Source organism: Natator depressus, chromosome 14 (assembly GCF_965152275.1).
Source record: "Natator depressus isolate rNatDep1 chromosome 14, rNatDep2.hap1, whole genome shotgun sequence".
Lineage (NCBI taxonomy): Eukaryota > Metazoa > Chordata > Testudines > Cheloniidae > Natator > Natator depressus.
This window is the reverse complement of record NC_134247.1, coordinates 11,120,659-11,140,703: the sequence shown is the minus strand read 5'-3', so window position 1 is coordinate 11,140,703 and position 20,045 is coordinate 11,120,659.

Below are 20,045 nucleotides of genomic sequence, written 5' to 3'. Positions count from 1 at the left end.
CAGGACAAGGGCTTTTCTTCCAGTGTTTGTAGCCTTTTTACTCATATCTGGCAAATGTGTCCAGTTTCTACTGCATGTGACACTGTATTAAAACTAAGTAGATAATATGGACTACCTTCTCTGAATACCTCGCAGTGACCCGACAGCTTTCACCGACTGCAGTACGTTTATTTTAGGACAAAAGCACCACAGCAAAAACACGTAATAAAACAATAAGTCTAAATGCATATTAAGCTTACCAGAGATCAGCCATCTTCTCTGGGGGCCTGATAAGTCAAAGTCCTTCAATTCTTTGCATAGGTTTTGCCCCTTGGTTAAAGGTTCGTGTCAGTTGGTTAGATCATGATGAGGCCCCTCAGTCAATTGAAGCTGACACTGTATAGAGTTGAGGGGCCTTTGTTTCCCAGACCAGCTGAAACAAGTAAAACCAGTCAATGCCCTTTTCCCTGGGGGATGGGGGTGGTCAAAGGTGGGATACTTGCATATCCAGGAATGGGATTTGGCATTAATCAACCCCCAGAAATTCCAGATTCCACAGGAGACCAACCCAGTGAGTCATGGACACACACACATACACACATACATGTAATGCTTAGTGATACAAAGTTGTGTGACTATCAGGTGGGCCCATATTGTCTGACACATCTCAATATTTTTAGCCTTTGATGTTTGTATGCTTCCAAGGTCTGAATCTTTAAAATGCAGGTGAGATTTGCAAAGTGGATATAATAGTCTCAAAGTTATGCCTGTGTTTGTCACAGCAGGGATGCACAGATAATAGCAACGTGAAACAGAAGATGGGAAATTTGGGTTCCATTTTGGGCAATTTTTGTTGTTGTTGTTGTTTTCTTTTCTTTTGACTTGGTTCATGCACCCCCAGAAAGGGGCTCGGGCTCGTTCCCATTGAATTCAATGGTAAAATATCTCCATCAATTTCAATCAGAGCAGGAGTGGGTCCAAAATTAATAAGAGTCACACATAGCTCATTGCTATGTACTTTACTGAAATTAACTACTTTAATGTATTTCGGTCCAAAGGCTTAGGCTCAATTTCCAGGGTTCAGTCCAGTTTTGATGGTAACTAAATGAAGTATAACTCCAATTATTTGATAGCAAGTGAAATGAAAGTCTAATTTTCAGATATCCTTTCTAATTTCCGACACAGTTTTCAACTCTTCTCTCCTTAAAAATTCTGCCTTTCATGTAGTTTCTCTTATAATGATTTAATCTGAAGGGAGGCTTAACATATTCTCTTTGATATCCCCCACCACCACCACCCAAATCTCAGTCAGAATGATCCCATAGACTAAAGTCTCTGTTCTTTGGTTTCTTAGGTCTAGTAAGTTCTCAGCTAGTGTAATTCAATTGACTTCAAGAAGAGTTTTATTTAGTTAAATAAATTAGTGGTCCACTTGATGTTTCCTTGAAGTCAAAGGGAATATTTATGTGCTTACGGTTAAGCACATTCATAAATCCTTTGCTGGATAGAGGCCCTACACTAATTTAATCTTATTTCCTGGGAGGTGTTTAGATATTGCAGTGACAGGCAGAAGTTCCAAACCCACAGATAGACATAACAGTGTGAAAGTACTGAGAAAGATGGGGGTGCTACATATTTTCATTTCCCTTCCAGATTGTTCAGACTCCTTCTGCAGCTGCATTGCTTGACTGCCTAGAAAGTGGTTATCCGATATTAGAGGTATTGTTCAATTGTGAGAATTCTAACAGAGTACGTATGAGTCTATTTAACTTTGATATTTTTTTAAAAAAGGATATTTTGCCAATTTTTACAATGAGTATTGTGGAAGTACTTGCACTGACTGTTACATTAGGTATGTATCGATTTTTAAAAGTTAGGAAATACATTTTATGCCTTCCATTGCACTTGAGCTAGAAAATATTTTCAGTTGTTGGATGAGAATTAATATTTTTTTTAAATGGCTTATTTGCAAGCATTAGTAGAGATGTATTTATAGAAATGAAGAAAAAAAAAAACCCAGCATTTACAGCAGTACAAAAATTATGGTGTGGTGTGAAAGATGTCAAAAAATTACAGTAAGCATAGTAATGAAACAAAATCAAATACAATTGATAATTCCTTAAACAATGTAGTTTTTAAAGACTGCATAATTAAGAGCATTTTTTGTAATCAGGGGAAAGAAACTCCAGAGAAATATAGCCCAATAATTAAATGAGAGAACAAGACCTATACTATACTGTACTATACAATGAACTTATACTTAAAGAACTGTATTGTACCACAGTTTGTTATAGCTTAGGGTTTCCCACGTTCCAACATGAATCCAGGGAAAGCATGATTGTAAACCTCATTCATTCTAACTTATTTAATAATAGATACGGGTAGGAAAGTATTTTTCCATCCTAGGAAAAATGTTAAGATATTGAAATATTTTTTCATCCTGAATCAAGATGAAAAGAAAAAATCTCAAAAACTTTCACGAACCAAAAATCTGAAAACATTTTCAGTTCAGGTCAGTTGGACCATTTTGTTTCAATAATTTCAAATTGTTTAATTTCAGTTTTGACTATTTATTTTTTTACTCTGATTAGCTTACATTACAAAATGAAAAGTTATTTAGAACCAGCATTTCGAAACAAAACATTTTTTAAAAAAATCAGTTTTTTTTCAAATCACAATGTTGAAATTGACCCATTCCCACAAAGAGTTTGTTTCAATAAATGGCATTTTCCAGCAAAAAGAAAAATAAACAAATAAAAATTTCCCAGCCAGCTTTATTCAATAACCTTTGTTGTTAAACCATTTTGCCCATCAACTTTAGATGTTGACCTAATCACATTTTGCTTATGGAGTTCCATAAATGCAGCTTAGGTTGGAGAAGCAGGTACAACGTGATGAAAAACTTCAGCTCCACTTTTGCCTAGCTTGTGTCCTGTGCAAATCCAAGCCTCTAGACTTCTAGGACTTAAAATTCTACTCCTGTAGTGCCCCTAATCTCCCACTACTGCAAAAATTGCATCAATTTTGCAAGAAGTTATGCTTGAACCAAGAGCTTGTGTGCATTTTCTAGGCAAAAGAGCTTTAGAAGTTGCACTGTCCAGAGGCAAGAGTACAGGTTACGGTGCTAAAGACTTTTAAATTCTAGCGCCAGATCTCCCACTGACTGGCTGTGATGGTTGAAATCCTCTCCCCATTGAAGTAAATCGCCAAATGCCCCCTGACTTCTATAGGATCAGGATTTCACTCAATGTGTAATTCTGCTCTGTAGAAGCCTATGTAAAATTGTAACGTTTTACTTAGTAGATCCGCTCCCTGTTGCATTCAGAGTCATGGATCTGTCCGTCCCTTCAAAAACTCCTAAGGCATGAAGGTAATGATTTGCCCCCCGCTTGTAAGTGCTTAGGTTTGTGGGGAGATTTACTAGATGGACTGCTGGATCTGTTCATTCTGAAAATGTATTTGCAATTACGGTAAGCCTTCTAAATAGTGATATGTTTGAAAGGTGTCATGGCTGTAGGTAATTTATACAACCCAGGCCCCCTTGCATTCAAGCAAAGCCCCTTGGACTTTACTGGGATTCTCTAAATTGCAGGGTCAGAACGAAGCTGGACAATGCTTGCTATGAGTTTTTTTGTGAAGTGAACGCTGCTTCATCTGGTATCTTTCAGGGCCATACTAACCTACAATTCTTCATCGACAATAGGCACCAGAATCATGAATAAATATATTTTCCCCATGATGTAGCTGAGTGTAATAAATGAACTCTCTAAATACCTTTATTAGTGGATTAGGGCAACAAATCCAGCGTAATTATCTATAATTCTCTTACTCATCTCAAGTGGCAGAAGGAGTATTGGCATGTCACCCCTCTCCTTGTAACCTTTCTAATAATATTGATTGCTTTTCTTTTTAATCTGCCCACTACTGGATGAAAACCAAAATGTTCTTTTTTTTTTTTTTAAATCTGTACTCCATTCAGGCAAACCAGTGATTATTTACTTCACCCTCTGTCCTCTTCTCCCCATGGGGCTTGCATGGGCACTAGGCTAATGTCAAATTTTTGGATGTTGATGAATGATAATCATGATGATGCTTTCATGTTGTTTATTTTCTGTTCACTTAGGTTCTTTTCCTTTCCCTAGTGTACCCTGTTCTCTGATCTGTCCCTTTTCTTCTCCTCTCTGGGATGTGGAGAACTCTTCACTTTTCATCTGAACACCACCACCACTATTCCCTCCAAAAAGTTGAGTTACAAAAATGGTATGTTTTTTTGTTTTACACAGTATTTGTGTTTTGCTTGAAAAAACTATCCCATCAGGACTTTGATTTTTCAAAATCCCAGTGAACTGGTTTTCATCCAAGAGCAAAGATTGTGGAGCAATACTGGACATATGACAAATTATTACCCAACTACACCAATGTGAACTGGCTTTTTATAATAACTTGTATCACAACTTTCATATTTATACAGCAATCACTGTGCAATATAGTTGCCTCAGGATTTGAACGTTAGCTTTTCAGCAGCACAAACCAAAAATATACAATGGTTTAGGACAGGAAGTGAAAACCCCACATCCCATTGTACCTGTAGGCCGCATTTAAAGAGAAAGGGAGGAAGTGTAGCATTGTACATCAAAATATATATACACGTGTCCTGAGGTCCAGAAGGGGGTCAAAGGCAGACCAGTTGAAAGTCTCAGGGTGAAAATAAAATGAGAAAAAAACAGGAGCAATGTCATAGGGGGTCAACTACAGACCACTAAATCAAGAGGTGGAGGTGGATAAGGAATTTCTTGAACAAATAACAGAAATATCCAAAACACAAGACCGGGTTTTAATGAGGGACTATCTACCCAGACATCTGCTGGAAAAGTAATACAGAAACACACAAAATATCTAATAAATTATTGGAATGTGTTGGGGACAACTTTTTTTCAGAAGGTGGAGGAACCAGATTCACATGTCCCTTCATGCTTCAACCACCATTCCAGAGGACATATGTCCATGCTGATGACAGGTTCTACTCAATAATGATCCAAAGCAGTGCAGACCGACACATGTTCATTTTCATCATCTGAGTCAGATGCCACCAGCAGAAGGTTGATTTTCTGTAGTTTCCGCATCAGAATGTTGCTCTTTTAAGACTTCAGAAAGCATGCACCACACTTCATCCCTCTCAGATTTTGGAAGGCACTTCAGATTCTTAACCCTTGGGTCAAGTGCTGTAACTATCTTTAGAAATCTTACATTGGTACTGTCATAAATATAAAGGGAAGGGTAATCACCTTTAAAATCCCTCCTTGCCAGAGGAAAAATCCTTTCACCTGTAAAGGGTTAAGAAGCTAAAGGTAACCTCGCTGGCACCTGACCAAAATGACCAATGAGGAGACAAGATACTTTCAAAAGCTGGGAGGAGGAAGAAAAACAAAGGGTCTGTGTCTGTCTGTGTGATGCTTTTGCCGGGGACCAAACAGGAATGGAGTCTTAGAACTTAGTAAGTAATCTAGCTACGTATGTGTTAGATTATGATTTCTTTAAATGGCTGAGAAAATAGCTGTGCTGAATAGAATGAATATTCCTGTCTGTGTGTCTTTTTTGTACCTTAAGGTTTTGCCTAGAGGGATTCTCTATGTTTTGAATCTAATTACCCTGTAAGGTATTTACCATCCTGATTTTACAGAGGTGACTCTTTTTTACTTCTATTAAAAGTCTTCTTGTAAGAAAACTGAATGTTTTTTCATTGTTCTAAGATCCAAGGGTTTGGGTCTGTGGTCACCTATGCGAATTGGTGAGGATTTTTACCAAACCTTCCCCAGGAAGTGGGGTGCAAGGGTTGGGAGGATTTTGGAGGGAAAGACGTTTCCAAACTACGTTTTCTCAGGAACCCAGATAAAGTTTGGTGGTGGCAGTGGAAGTCCAAGGGCAAAGGGTAAAATAGTTTGTACCTTGGGGAAGTTTTAACCTAAGCTGGTAAAAGTAAGCTTAGGAGGTTTTCATACAGGTCCCCACATCTGTACCCTAGAGTTGACAGGTACCTTCTTTGCATTTTGTCAATTTGTAGTGAAAGTGTTCTTAAAATGAACATGTGCTGGGTCATCATCCGACACTGCTATAATATGGAATACAGAGCAGGAGACATACTATTTTCCCTCAAGGAGTTCAGTCAAAATTTAATTAACCCATTATTTTTTAGCGAGCGTCATCAGCATGGAAGCATGTCCTCTGGAATGGTAGCCAAAGCATGAAGGAGCATATGAATGCCCTTGCAATGCCGGCTACAAAAGTACCATGCGAACGCTTTGTTCTCACTTTCAGGTGACGTAAATAAGAAGCCAGCAGTATTATCTCCCGCAAATGTAAACAAGCTTGTTTGTCTTAGCAATTGGCTGTATAAGATGTAGGACTGAGTGAACTTGCAGGCTCTAAAGTTTTATATTGTTTTGTTTTTGAGTGCAGTTATGAAACAAACAAAAATCTACATTTGTAAGTTGCACTTTCCTGATAAAGAGACTGCACTACAGTACTTGTATGAGGTGAATTGAAAAATGCTATTTTTATCATTTTTTACAGTGCAAATATTTGTAATAAAAATAATATAAAGTGAGCTCTGTACACTTTATATTCTGTGTTGTAATTTAAATCAATATATTTGAAACTGTAGAAAAACATCCAAAAATTGTTAATAATTTTCAATTGGTATTCTATTGTTTAACAGTGCGATTAAAAGAGCGATTAATCACGATTATTTTTTGAGTTAATTGCGTGAGTTAACTGCAATTAATAGACAGCCCTAGTTAATACTGAGTTCATTTCTTAAGCACATATATTATAGTAAGTTTGCCCACTCCCACCGTTCTCTCCCCCTAACTACCACCAGCACTGTATTGCTGTAAATTTTGTTTGGATTTTCTTTATAAGTGTGTAGGTTGCTCTGTTTTGCAATGAGCATTTCCAGGGCTCTTAATCTGAATTTATTTCATGAACATTCAATTAATGTAAATGTTCAGGGTTCAGAAATCAGCATTCAGATACAATCTCCATCAATTCAATCCCATTTTCAAGAATTCAGGCTGAGACACTAAAGTGGCATGTTGTAGATTGTTCTTCTGATAGGGTTGCCATCTGTCCAGGTTTTCCCAGGCTTGTCCCTTTTTGAGGTAGTTGTCCTGGGAAATCTATAAGGGTGCTCGCTACACACTGCCAGTTGTCCAGGTATGTGGGTTAAGGATCACAACTAATGTTCCAGGATTGTGGGGGGGGGTTGTTTTGTTTGTTTTTAATGTGATTAAAAAACTAGAATGAGATAAAATTAACATGGCACACATTAAATGGATTAAAATCTAGCTAACTGATATGTCTCAAAATATCGTTATAAATGGGGAATCCTCATCGAGTGGGTGTGTTTCTAGTGGGGATCCACAGGCATCAGTTCTTGTCCCTATGCTATTTAACATTTTTATCAGTGACCTGGAAGGAAACATAAAATCATCACTGATAAATTTTTCAGATGACACAAAAATTGGGGGAATGGTAAATAATGAAGAGTACAGGTCACGCTCACAGAGCAATCTTAATTGCTTGGTAAAATGGCCGCAAGCAAACAATGTTTTAATATGGCTAAATGTAAACGTATACATCTACGAACAAAGAATGTAGGTCATACTTGCAGATTGGGGGACTCCATCCTGGAAAGTCATGACTTTGAAAAAGGGGGCTGAGGTGGATAATCAACTGTGAACATGAGCTCTGGGTGCGACACTGTGGCCACAAGGGCTAATACTACCACTTCTGGAATATTTCATCCAGTTCTTGTGTCCGCAGTTCAAAAAAGATGTTGCAGAACTGGAGATGGGTCAAAGGAGAGTCACAACAATGACTAAAGGCCTTGGAATCTATGAACTAAAAGTTTACAATATTCATTCTTCTTTAGCACTGATCCTGTATCACAGCTTTAACAAAGCTATAGTCAGACCTTGGCGTATCTTGCTGTGAATAATATATGCGCTCCCTCTGCTTTAAACTTTTAATATCTGCTTTCCAGGACTAAAGGTTCTACTTTCTGGACTTGTTGCCACCCTGACAAAAGTGTAGGAATCAAATACAACTGACAAAGGGATCAACTCTTCAAGATTTAAAAACAAGTTATAAGTATGGATTATGACTAGTAATGACATACTTGCATATTCATTTTTGCAACTCTGGGAAGTATGAGGTTGACACTTGTCCAGAGCAATGCAGGACAGTCCTCAATTTTGAGAATAATTCCTTTCTCCATTTCTGTTGCAGTTGTATAAAAATTACCCCCAGTAAATTATTTATTGGACTAATAAAATGATCAACAAATCTTCTCCTAATGCATCTCAGAACATGTAGAACCTGGGGCCAGATCCTCAGATGATGCCAGTCAGTGAAGCTAAACCAACCGCTGTTAGCTGAGGATCTGTCTGCTGATCTGGGAGAGGGTGCCAACAGTTTCTCCTGACCCTTTAAAACCATTTGTACCATAACATGTTTGCAAGTCATTATTCTGATGTATGTTTTCAAATTGTTAGCTGTCTTCTAAAGTCGTTACACGGCAGTGCATTCCCTATTTCAGCCTTGGACACATACACTCCTATCTCATCTGTCCTAACAGGTGAAATGAGTAAGACAGTAGTGATGGAAGAGTCCAAGAAAGATTCCTGGTAAGAAAACTCTAGGGGGAAAAACGTACTTTCGAATGGCACTGTTACTGGATAGCATATCCAGATGCAGGATGCCTTTATAGTTTACTCTAAGACTGAACAGATAATATCTGATCTTTTCATGTATATGAAGCATTAGAAATGCTTCTGTCATTCAAAGCTTTACAAAGAAAATATAATTTGTGGGTATTCGTGTGCTGCATAGGCAGATGGAAGCACAGCAGGTAGATAAATACTGGCATTCTCTTCCATGAATACTTTCAAAGATAAGGTCAAAGATAAGACAGTGAGTAAAGTGAATGCAGATTAGGCAAAACATCTGTTTTAATAGGATAGTGAGGAAAATATCCATTGCTTTTCAAACAGAGTTCTGCTCAAAAAGTTATCCATGGGCATCTGCTTCATTTTGAATTTCTTGCTGTCTTTAACATTAGTTCTAAAAAAAAAGTGTGAAAAGCACAATTAACGCCATGGGATAATTTGCCCATGTATCTTGTGATCGCAAAGTAAGAACATGTGTTCATTGGAGATGGGCAAAGCTGGCTTAGCAAATGTTTGGAGCTGCCAAGTAAGAAGGCATAAATTGACCTTGCCAGGTGTCCCCATCTTGCTAGTTGTCAGCTCTAGCAATAATATGGCTTCTGTACATTGGCCTGGAATGGAATCATGATTCTGCGTAAGGCTGATTGTCAGCTGCTGGTTCTGTATTCTGTTCCCAGACGGGCACTGTCTTCTGCAGAGCAGAAAAAGCTAAGCATAATCACTCCACAGCCAGTGCAAAAAGCAGTGACATGAATTAAGCACCACATTCATCCCTGGTGTAACTCCATTGACTTCAGTGCAGTTTACACTGCCAGTCCATATGGCCTACTTTGTCTATTTTATGTGGATAAAAACACATAACATACTTACGAAAGAAGCTATATAATTTTCCCTATCTTGAACTGTAGCATTGCTATCAGGCTCATATGTTGCATTCAAGGTTAAATGTGGTCAAAAGAATGTGGCCCTCATGTGACCCACTACAATGATTGTATTTCATCTCTTTGATGTGCCAATTTTTGCTGGTCTCAGCTAACAATTTATCCTATTTCCTAGTGTGGCTTTATTTTATCGGGACAATCTTCCTTAATAGGTGAATAAACAGATGCCGATATAATTCAGGGACCAAGAGGGGAGGTGCAACTAGCAGTTAGTTGAATGGCAGTTGAAAGTCAATGGGAGATAAGTGCAGCCCTGCCATTTGTGCCTTGGAAAACCGCCTCCCAGAATTATTCTTTTGTCTAGTTCAGTTGTTTGAATCCCAGTATGGCATCCTTTGTTCCAACACCTTCTTGGTCAAAAGTGGCTACTGAGGTTTGGGTGTCCAAATAAAGACATCATAAAGAGACCTGTTTTTTCATTAACTTCTTTCTCAGTATCTTCTGAAAATCAAACCTTTAAAAGTTTTTTCAGATGAGGCAAGCAAAATCACTAGTCAGAACCATGGCCTTCATCTTAATATTGAAGAAAAGGCAGAAAGGTTGGCTAAATGTATATTCTTTTCTTCTACAACAAAAAGACAGTGATGTTTGTGGCTTTTTAATCGGTCAATTCATTTATATAGGCATATATTTCTTCTTATTTATTTATATATCATGTATGTGCACAGTGTATGTATACTGAGTACAATTTCAAATCCAGGAGAGAGGATTGGAAGGTTAGATGGATACAAGAGACATGAAACTTTCCCTGATGCACATCTCTGAAACCACCTCACTTTTTCTGTTGCACACACTCCTGCAAGAATAACGCTTCCGACAAATTGCTGTGTTCATTTTTCAAACACACATTCAATGCAGGCAACCTTTATCCTGCTGCCTGTTTGAACCGTATAATCAGTAGTAGATATGATCAGAACAACACAGTCCTTAGCTGATGACCTTCTTACCAAAAGGTCCCATTTGATATCATTGGGCACATAATTTCTAAGATTATAACAACGTGTTTTAATAAGGAGCCCATCAACATAGGACACACTTTATATCATTCAATATAGCATTAGAATTGCCTGAGGAAGTCAAAGCAGCAGTGAAGAGGTTGTTCTGTATAAACAGACAGGTAATGTATTCTACACCAATGGTTCTCAAACATTTTTTTTCGTGGACCACTTGAAAATTGCTGAGGGTCTGAGCGCACCACTTAATGATCTTTCCAAATGTTGTTTGTACCATTAGATAACTATTGTAAAGCACGTTGGATAAAAGCATAATATAAAATAACCCTTAATTATTATTAACATTTTTTGTTCTATAAATAAAAGCACACAACTCATATTTTAATATCAGTAGTCTTACCTTTCTGATGCGATGGATGTGTCATCTTTCCCCCATCGCATCAACTCCCAAGGTGGGGCTGGGAAGGAGGGAGGTCTCTCCCTCTCTCCCCCACCACAGCAGCCACAGAGCTGAGACGGGGAAGGAGGGCCATCTCTCCCCGGCAGCCGCAGCCCTGGAGCTGGGGAAAGTCACCTCTTTCTCTGGCCACTGCAGCCCTGCAAGTCCCAAATTCCCCCCACCCCCTCTTCTCACCCCACTGCCCCCTCCCACTGATCCCCTATTTCCCCCAAGGCCACCACCTCACTTTACCTGTGCATCTTCTCCAGGGTCCAGGCACCTAATTAGTGGAGCCACGCCTGCATGGCTCCACTAATTAGGTGGGTGGCCCTTCATTCTCTCATGTGCAGCCACCCAGGCATGCACCTTAGAGGGAACTGTACACAGACCACCTGAATGGAGCTCACAGACCACTGATGGTCCACGGACCACAGATTGAGAACCTCTGTTCTACACTACTGATGTGTTACAGTCTTGTTTCTACTCTTCCCCTTGGCTCCAGTGACTCCTAACCAGAAGAATTAAACCAACAAATCTAGTAAATTTTTAGTACCATATTTACTTTTGATCCAAGTCTATTGAAGTCAATGGGAGTCTTTCCATTGACTTCAGCGGTCTTTTGGCTCAGGCCTTTAATAAATAACAGTTACAATTAAAAGCAATCTTCCCATTAACACTTTGGAAAATCCAGGCCATTCTGCCAACTAATCACCCTCCACAGATGTAGTGTTTCAGACATTACTCTTATGTTCCTTCCCCTAGCCTCTAGACTGGTCCATATTTTGTTTTATGCTGCAGTGAGGCTGCCTCCAACTCTTGTCTAATAATATCTGATATCAGGAGACAGGTCTACACTACCACTTAAGTCAATGTAATTTGCGTCACTCAGGGGTGTGAAAATGACACACATCGAGCGACACAAATTACAGTGCTGTCCACACTGGCACTATGCTGGCAGGTCAGCATCTCCCGCCGATACAGCTTCCACCTCGCGCAGAGGTGGAGTCATTATGCCGACGGGAAAGCCCTCTCCTGTCAGTACATACTGTCTTCACCAGACCAGCTGCATCGGTGCCTCTGCGCCAATGTAGCATTTCAGGTGTAGACTTGCTCTCCGATGTCTAACAACTTCAGCTTAACAGGAATGATGCTGTTCTGTATTTGTATGAGAAACCTCTTGAAGTAACTGGCATCTCCTTGGAAGTTGATACCTGCAAAATCGCTAGGCATTCTTCTTGTACAACAGACTTGCTACTGACCCAGTGCCCCAGCTTTAGTGGCAGGTTCTACTTTTGGGATGATGTAAAACCAAGGTGTTGATTGGATGTGATCAGTAAATGTCCTGGTACTTTGGCAAGAGCTGGTGTCCTGACTGGCTTAAGTGACTGCACTATGCCTGCCTAAATTTCCTTGAATAGCTGTTTGCTATCACTTGCATGCCCTTTTTCAAAGGCTTCTGATCTGATGTCTCCACTATTTAAAAAGTTCTCCTTGCTAAATGAGCCTCTCTTATTAAGGACCTGACATAACTGGAGAAAAAGCTTTGCCCTTATCCACTTCACAGTGCTGAGGGGTTCCCTGTTCAAAGAGTTTACATCAGGTGCCCTTCCTTTTAAAGCACTTCACATTGCTGTAGGTGCTGTCTGTCTTCAAAGTGCTTCACTTCCCATCACGGAGAGGGGCACCACCTTCAAAGGGCTTCATTTAACATTACTGAAGGAATCTAAATGCGTCAGGACATGAAAAGTACTAAAACACAGTTTTAAAATTTGATGAGTTCACAGGTTTTCAACTCTTTTTTTCTGAATGTCAAGGCTTCTTTCAGATAAACATGTCGCAGAAGAATCTATTTCCAAACTCTATTCAAGAAGAGATACAGCACCGTCTTTCTTCCTCACTAAGTCCCTGATTCAAAATCCTTGGAGCTTCAGGATAGCACGTGTACATCCATTAAGCACATACTTGAGTGTTTTTCTGCATTGGGGCCTACAAACTGCCATTTCTGAAACCTTCCTTCTCTCCCCCCCTCTATGTTCAGTTTATCTATTGCCTTTTTGGTAGCCTATCATGCTCAAGCACTTGCTTAAGTGAAGTCTGGTTCAGAGGAGGCATTTTATAAGCGGCATCATTTATATTTTTCACTCTGATCTTCCGTATTTTGTTGAATATTCTGGAGCTCATTACAAAATAGCGCACCTAATGTTGTGAACAAGAGTCAGGTCCTAAGACCCCACGTGTGTAGATGAAGCTATTCTGCTGATTCTCTTCTGCCTGCAGTGCAGACCAGCTGAGTCTCATTTGCTTCAGCTCAGGGATATAAAAAGATGGGGGGGAAAGAACATTAAATGGGTCCTGCAAAGAGACACTCTAGGAATGGCCAGCTTAAGAGAGGGCTCAGTTTAGCTTTGTTATTAAAGTTAAACATAAAGAAAAATCCTGGGGTGAGTTTTGGACAGTAACGTAGTGCACTGGTTCTCAAACTGTGGGTCGGTATCCCAAAGTGGGTCATGACCCCGTTTTAATGGGGTCACCAGGGCTGGTTTAGATTTGCTGGGACCCGGGGCCAAAGCCTGAGCCTCACCACCTAGGGCCGAAGCTGAAGCCTGAAGGCTTCAGCCCTGGGCAGCGGGGCTCAGGCCCCCTGACAGGGCTGAAGCCCTTGGGCTTTGGCACCTGCATCCAGAGCGGTGGGGCTTGGGCAGGCTCAAGCGTCGGTGTCCCCTCCTGGGGTCATGCAGTCATTTTTGTTTTCAGAAGAGGGTCACAGTGCAATGAAGTTTGAGAACCCCTGATTCCTAGTGTGTGTGGAGTGGGGTGAGAGTCTCACTTTCTTACAACTGCCTACAAAGAGCAAAACCCTCTTACGTTGAAAGTAATAACGTTTACAACATGCCAGGAACCAGAGGACTGAATCTGATTTGTATAGATACTTCTATCATATATTGTGTTTTCAAATTCTACAGTACATACACTGGACAAGGGCTGGACAAAATCGTTGGATCTAATTCCACACCTGGGTTTCTATCTGTTTAGGAAGGACTGCGAGAGATGAAACAGAGAAAAACAAAAGTTGCCTCAAAAGAATAGGTGGGAAATAGAGAAGAGCATGGGGAAAGTGTGAAATAAATATGGAGAGAGAGGAAAAAGAAGCTGCAGAGAAAAACACTAATCTAAAAAATGATAACTTCAGTCCTCTAAACATTATAAAACCTTGATCCTGAAGCATCATCTGCATCTCCTTCCTTTACAGAACAAGTGTAGAAAGCATGGCAGACTCTTCTGTTCCCTTATTCATCGTTTCCAGCTGCCTTCCTCTTCTGCTTAGCCAGTGGTGTTACTAAATACACACTCTCTTTGCTGAGACTTCAAGAACTCTGTAATTTCCCCTACACTGCCGTAATTTAATACCATGTTCATCTATTTATGGCACTGCATGAAACTTTGGTATTGGAGAATAGGTGCACACACAGCAACATCTAATAAGTGTAATAAGTGACTCCAGAACTCCGCACACACCTTTTGTATGGCTCGTGTTGACTGAGCTGTCTTTTCTTTTGGTGCCTGTTCGCACTTCTCGTTGGTGGAGCACGTGCACTTTACCTCTTTGTGAGATTTAGCAAGCGATTGTCGATGTACATTGAACAGCTCCGACGCTCGGTCAAATAGCTACTGTGAGTTAAATGTACTTGTAGAGTAAAAACACTTTCCAGTCAGTCACTTTCCTGTGACCATTTCTGCATCCCCTCGAGGTGTGCGCGCACGCGCAAGATTTAACATTGTGTTTGAATGTGCTGCGTTGTGATGGATTCCTGATGCAATGCTGTAATTATCAGTCCTTTTGTACCAGCAGGTCTGGCACTCTCATCTGAAGAGCTGCTCCGCTTTAGCACAGGATTCCACCCATGAATTTAAGTTGGAGTACTGGGGACATACTGATGGTTTTAAATTTTTGCAAACCATTCTTCAAGTCATTTGGAAGTTTCGTGGCTTTTTGCTGATAGAAACAATTCAGCAACAGGAAATGGAGTTGCAAACTCATGCATGGAAGGAAGATGTTTTTTCTGAAGGGACATTTAGATGCAACATCTTTGGCGTTATCAGGGCATGAAAGAATCCAAATTCTAAACTTGCGTGACTTGCTCAATCACCTCTCAGTATTTCCTCTCAGGCAATCGCATTATGATGCATAATGAGAAACCATAATGATATAAATATTTAATTCTTTTTACTAGGTTCTAACCAGTATAGACATGTAGGCATCATTAATTTTCAAGAACTATTTTTTCATTCCCTTTCTAATTAGTAGAGTATGGCTGAGATGCTAGTACATAATTGATAAATGTTGGTTTTAATTGTGTATATCTGATTATTTTTGCATAGTTACAGTAAATGAGTTAAGTGTCATTACTTCTTTTCTAATAGAGCTCAGGGACAATATGAGGATATAGTAATATTGTACAGGCCTTTGATATCTTGAGGATATCAAAACATTTTACAAAGGTGGATGATAGAATCTGCCTTTTACTGTTGGGGAAACTGAGGCATCAACAGGGCAGTGTCTACATTTTCAAAAGCGTCACCGATTTTGGGGGCCTAATTTCTTGGGGGCCTGCCTTGATAGTCTGGTTGTCAGAAGTGCCAAGTACCACAGTTCTTATTGACTTCACTGGACTTGGGGGTGGATGTTCACCGTCTCTGACAGATGAGGCCTTAGTGCATCAACTTGAGCCTTCAGAAATTGAAAAAAAAAAACCTACAAAATTAATGGTGTGATGGGATGTTCCCCCCCATACACGTGCAGGTACGGTAAATGAGGGCCCAGAAGGAGGGTATTTAACCAGACAGGCCACTGCTGAGGGGAATCAGGCAGGCAAGTAATCCACTGAGTGGATAAGGGAGCACAGCTGTGGAGGAATGAGCTTGGCAGGACATATAAAGACAGGAAATTGGAAGCAGCAAGGGCTGCTGGGAAAGAGTGGACAGTCCCAGGAGAGGAAGAGGAGTGTTTGGAGACTGCAGGGTGTGTTGGATGCAGTTACTCACTGGGAAGAGGGTGGAGACTTTGGGAACTGGTAGACCAAGAAAGAGAAGGGGACCAGTGGTAGGCAACAGCCCTGGGAAAGAGCAGTGAGGGTAGAGAGAGAAAGCCTGGACAGTTGAGCTGAGGGTCCCTGGGCTGGGACCACAAGAAAAGGCAGCTCCAGGTTCCCCTAACAGCCACCAGGGGAGTGGCACCGAGGCAGTGAATAGGAAGACTGCCTAGGACTGCTGAGGAACTATACCCCAGAAGGGGGAACTTTGAGTGACGTAGCCAGAGGGCTGAATCGCGGAGAGGACGCTGTGATTCTTGAGATGGAGAGGGGTTGCAGACCAGGCATAGAGTTGGTGTGACAGCATGCAAACCACGGAAGAGGGTGTCAGCTGAAGGAGCTAATCCCCAGAGTGACTAGCAGGAGGCGCTGCAAGTGATGAATGATGCACCCTGTGACAAGTGGATAATTTACAAAAGCTAGGCCTATGATTTTCACACTTCACACAGGTGGCAGGGAGCTGAGTCCAGAACAGAATTCAGGTTCCTCAACGGTCATCCAATTCCCTAAACTTTAGACACACCACATCCCATGGCACAGTAATAAATCTGGTTATATTTCTTATGCGACAGCCTTTGTTTCAAGGACACTGGCCAACAAGAGTACCACCTTCCTGTAGAGTAACCAAACAACCTGAGGTGAATTGCAACAATGGTACAAGATACACCAAGGTACTAAGCTCTCAACCAGAGAAAACTGATTCTTGGTGGAAGATGAATCCATAAATAAAAGTAAATGATTCTGTTTGGGTGGAAAATACACCCAAATATTTTGAAATATGCTCCTGGGTTTAAAATGTTAATAATCTCTATTGTACAAGTCTCCAAAGCAAAGGAGAGCTGTCCACTTGTAGATATCAAAGGTCTCTTATACATGCCCACCATAATCCCTTTAAATCATTTTTTCACAGCTTTTGAGTTGAGATGAAGTTACAGAGTTCAATGACTTTTACATTATTAGGCAACAACCTCCCCTCAACTGAAGTGTTTGAAAACTAAAATAGTTGAAATAGCCATGATCTGTTGACCTTCAGGACAGGCTGTCTACAAGATGCATCTATTTCTGAGGGCTGCTAAGGAAGGTGGGGTTTGATGGGGATCAGATCTGCATTAGGGAGAGGAGTTCATGTTTTGTTGAGCATTCAGTTCTCCTGCTATTGGGAAGGCATAGGAAAATAAGCTGCGATTTAAATTTATTTGTTCTTGCAAACTTACAGGGAAGCTTGACTGTGCTTCCCTTTTATTGTTGTATAAACTCAAGTGAATGAACAAGCCAGAATAAAGCTTCACACATGATCAGAAGAATTCCCTTTCCTTAGGAGACAATCCAAAATGGCCACACCTTGTTGTGAAAATAGGTTAAGTTTAAAGTAATAATAATAATAATAATAAAAAGCATAAATGCATTTAGACACTTCAGAGTAAAACTTAGCCTGCAAGGCACCCAGAAATAATATTTTACGCAAATATTGTAGCAAAATTAAAGAAAAATTATCATTTTTAAGGGCAGAAAAGCAAGTTGCTCTATATAAAAAGCTAACTGGTTTAAGACATCTTTTTGTATTTGCATATCTAAAAATAGCTACAATTACTTTAATAAACCCCAAAACACTGGTTTCATAAATTGATACAGACTTTGTGGATTGTGCTAAATACACGCTGCACTTCCCAGGCTACCCAAATGACTGACAGAAAAACACAATAATAAAAGGTCAGATGAGTAATTCTCTGATAAGGTGGTAGAGACACTGTGTACAGTGGTTAAGTGGGTTGGCTAGCTATCGTATGCCATCAGAACTGCTAAAAAGTTACACATACAGTACCTGAAAACTTAATCACTTCAGAGCTAAACAATAGACCAGCTGGGTCACTCATCCAGTAGACAGGCTTTACCAAGTACATTTTATATGAATGGATTTTCTAATAAAAAACTGCTGCCCACTCAGAACCTAATGCTGTTAAGTGCTGAGAGTCTCCACTGAGGTGCCCAGCACCTTCAGACTTTGACTGAAGTCAATCTCCTTTGAGGTGCTCTGCACTCCTAGGATCAGTCCGCTAACGTAGGAGCGAAGGCTTCAATTCAGCAGTCCAGCTCTATTCAGCAAAGCACATAAGCATGTGCTTAAGTCCCATTCAAATCGATGTGCTTAAAATTAAGAAGTACTTAAGTCTATCCCTATCTAGAAAATCACCTAAGCAGGTGCTTAAATGCTTTCCTTATTTGGAAATTAGGAGGATATCTATTTCTTCGTGCAGGTAATATTATACATTCAAACCTGACTGACATTTATTCTTCAATTTCCTCATATATAAGATTGGTTTCAGAGTAGCAGCCGTGTTAGTCTGTATTCGCAAAAAGAAAAGGAGGACTTGTGGCACCTTAGAGACTAACCAATTTATTTGAGCTCACGAAAGCTCATGCTCAAATAAATTGGTTAGTCTCTAAGGTGCCACAAGTACTCCTTTTCTTTTTATATATAAGATTAAGAGAAAGGGCTGACAGCGTATATTTTAACCAGATTTCTGTGTTGTGTGATTGGGCCAGACACACATGCTTGATTTTGACGTGTCACCTTATGATACCAGGTTAACCTAGAGAGAAAAATGAGTGATACGCTAAATAATTGGCGTTAGCTTTTAAAAAAAAAAAAAGAACGAAAAAAAAAGAAAAAAAAAGCTAAAGGAGGACACATTTCACTGTCTTCTTATATTATAAACAGCAGAAATTTCAACTTTAGTGTACCATTGTGTCTTAATGTAATGAGTCTTCTTCCAATCAAATTGAGTCGAGTGCTACAGAAAATAAAATATTCATTAGATATGTTATTAGAAAAATGAATCACACTTTATTGAGGCACTTTGTTTTCTGTATTCTCTAAAGGTGCTTGTAATACTGCATCATACTGATGTCAAGCAGGCTGTTTAGCATTTTTTGTATAGATTTTGTACCCCTCTAATCACCTCTATGAGTCCCACAGTGAACGGGAAAGCACCCACAAATGATCCAGTGTAACACATTGTTTAGATTTACATTGTAAAGTACAGAGAGACCTGAGGCCTGGATTGTATCCCTATCATCCAGCTTGGATATGAGCCAGATTCTGAGTCCTGAAGGCATGGGGGAATTGCTCAATGAGGGAAGTAAACTGACAAACTTCTTGGTGTCACAGCTTACTTCCCCACTCTCCACTGTCTCCAGGGTGCTGGGTGGCACATTGGAGCTACAGCTGGTTTAAACTTGAAATGTCTATTTCATGGGAAATTTTGACAGTTTGAAAAAATATTTTTTTTAAATTCCCACAAATTTTGGGAACTTCTGACAAAAATTTGTTTCAAAATTTTTTGTTTTGGAAAACAATTGAAAGTTTCTTTCAATTTTTTTTTTGTTTTTCAATGTTTTTATTTTTCATTTTTATAGCAATTCTATTATTTTTTACATTATTTCATTAATTGTCAGTAGTTGTGCATAATGTGGTGTGTCATGTCACAATGACATGGTTATGTTATACCATATCAGTCAAAATAGTCAATTACTTTTTTATGTTTATATTTTAAACATCACTAAGGGCAGCTGTTACTTAGTACCAATTGAACCATTTTATCTTATTTTCTAGCTCAAAGTCAGGTGTCAAGGTGTCAAATTGTTTCATTATTTGTCAAGGTGTCATATTGTTTCATTACAACACAAACAGGAGACACTCTGAGCTAGAAAATAAGATAAGCACTGAATGTATGAATTACAGGAGCAGCTGTTTTCAATAGCCAGGAAAAATTATTCCAGACATACACAAGGATATTGGAAATAACTGGTCATCTGATTAGTACATCTTATAAATGATTTCACACACAAAATGGTTACACTGAAATGGCATTCAATTAGTTTCCTTGAAAGTACTGTTAAAAAGGTAATCCATTAAA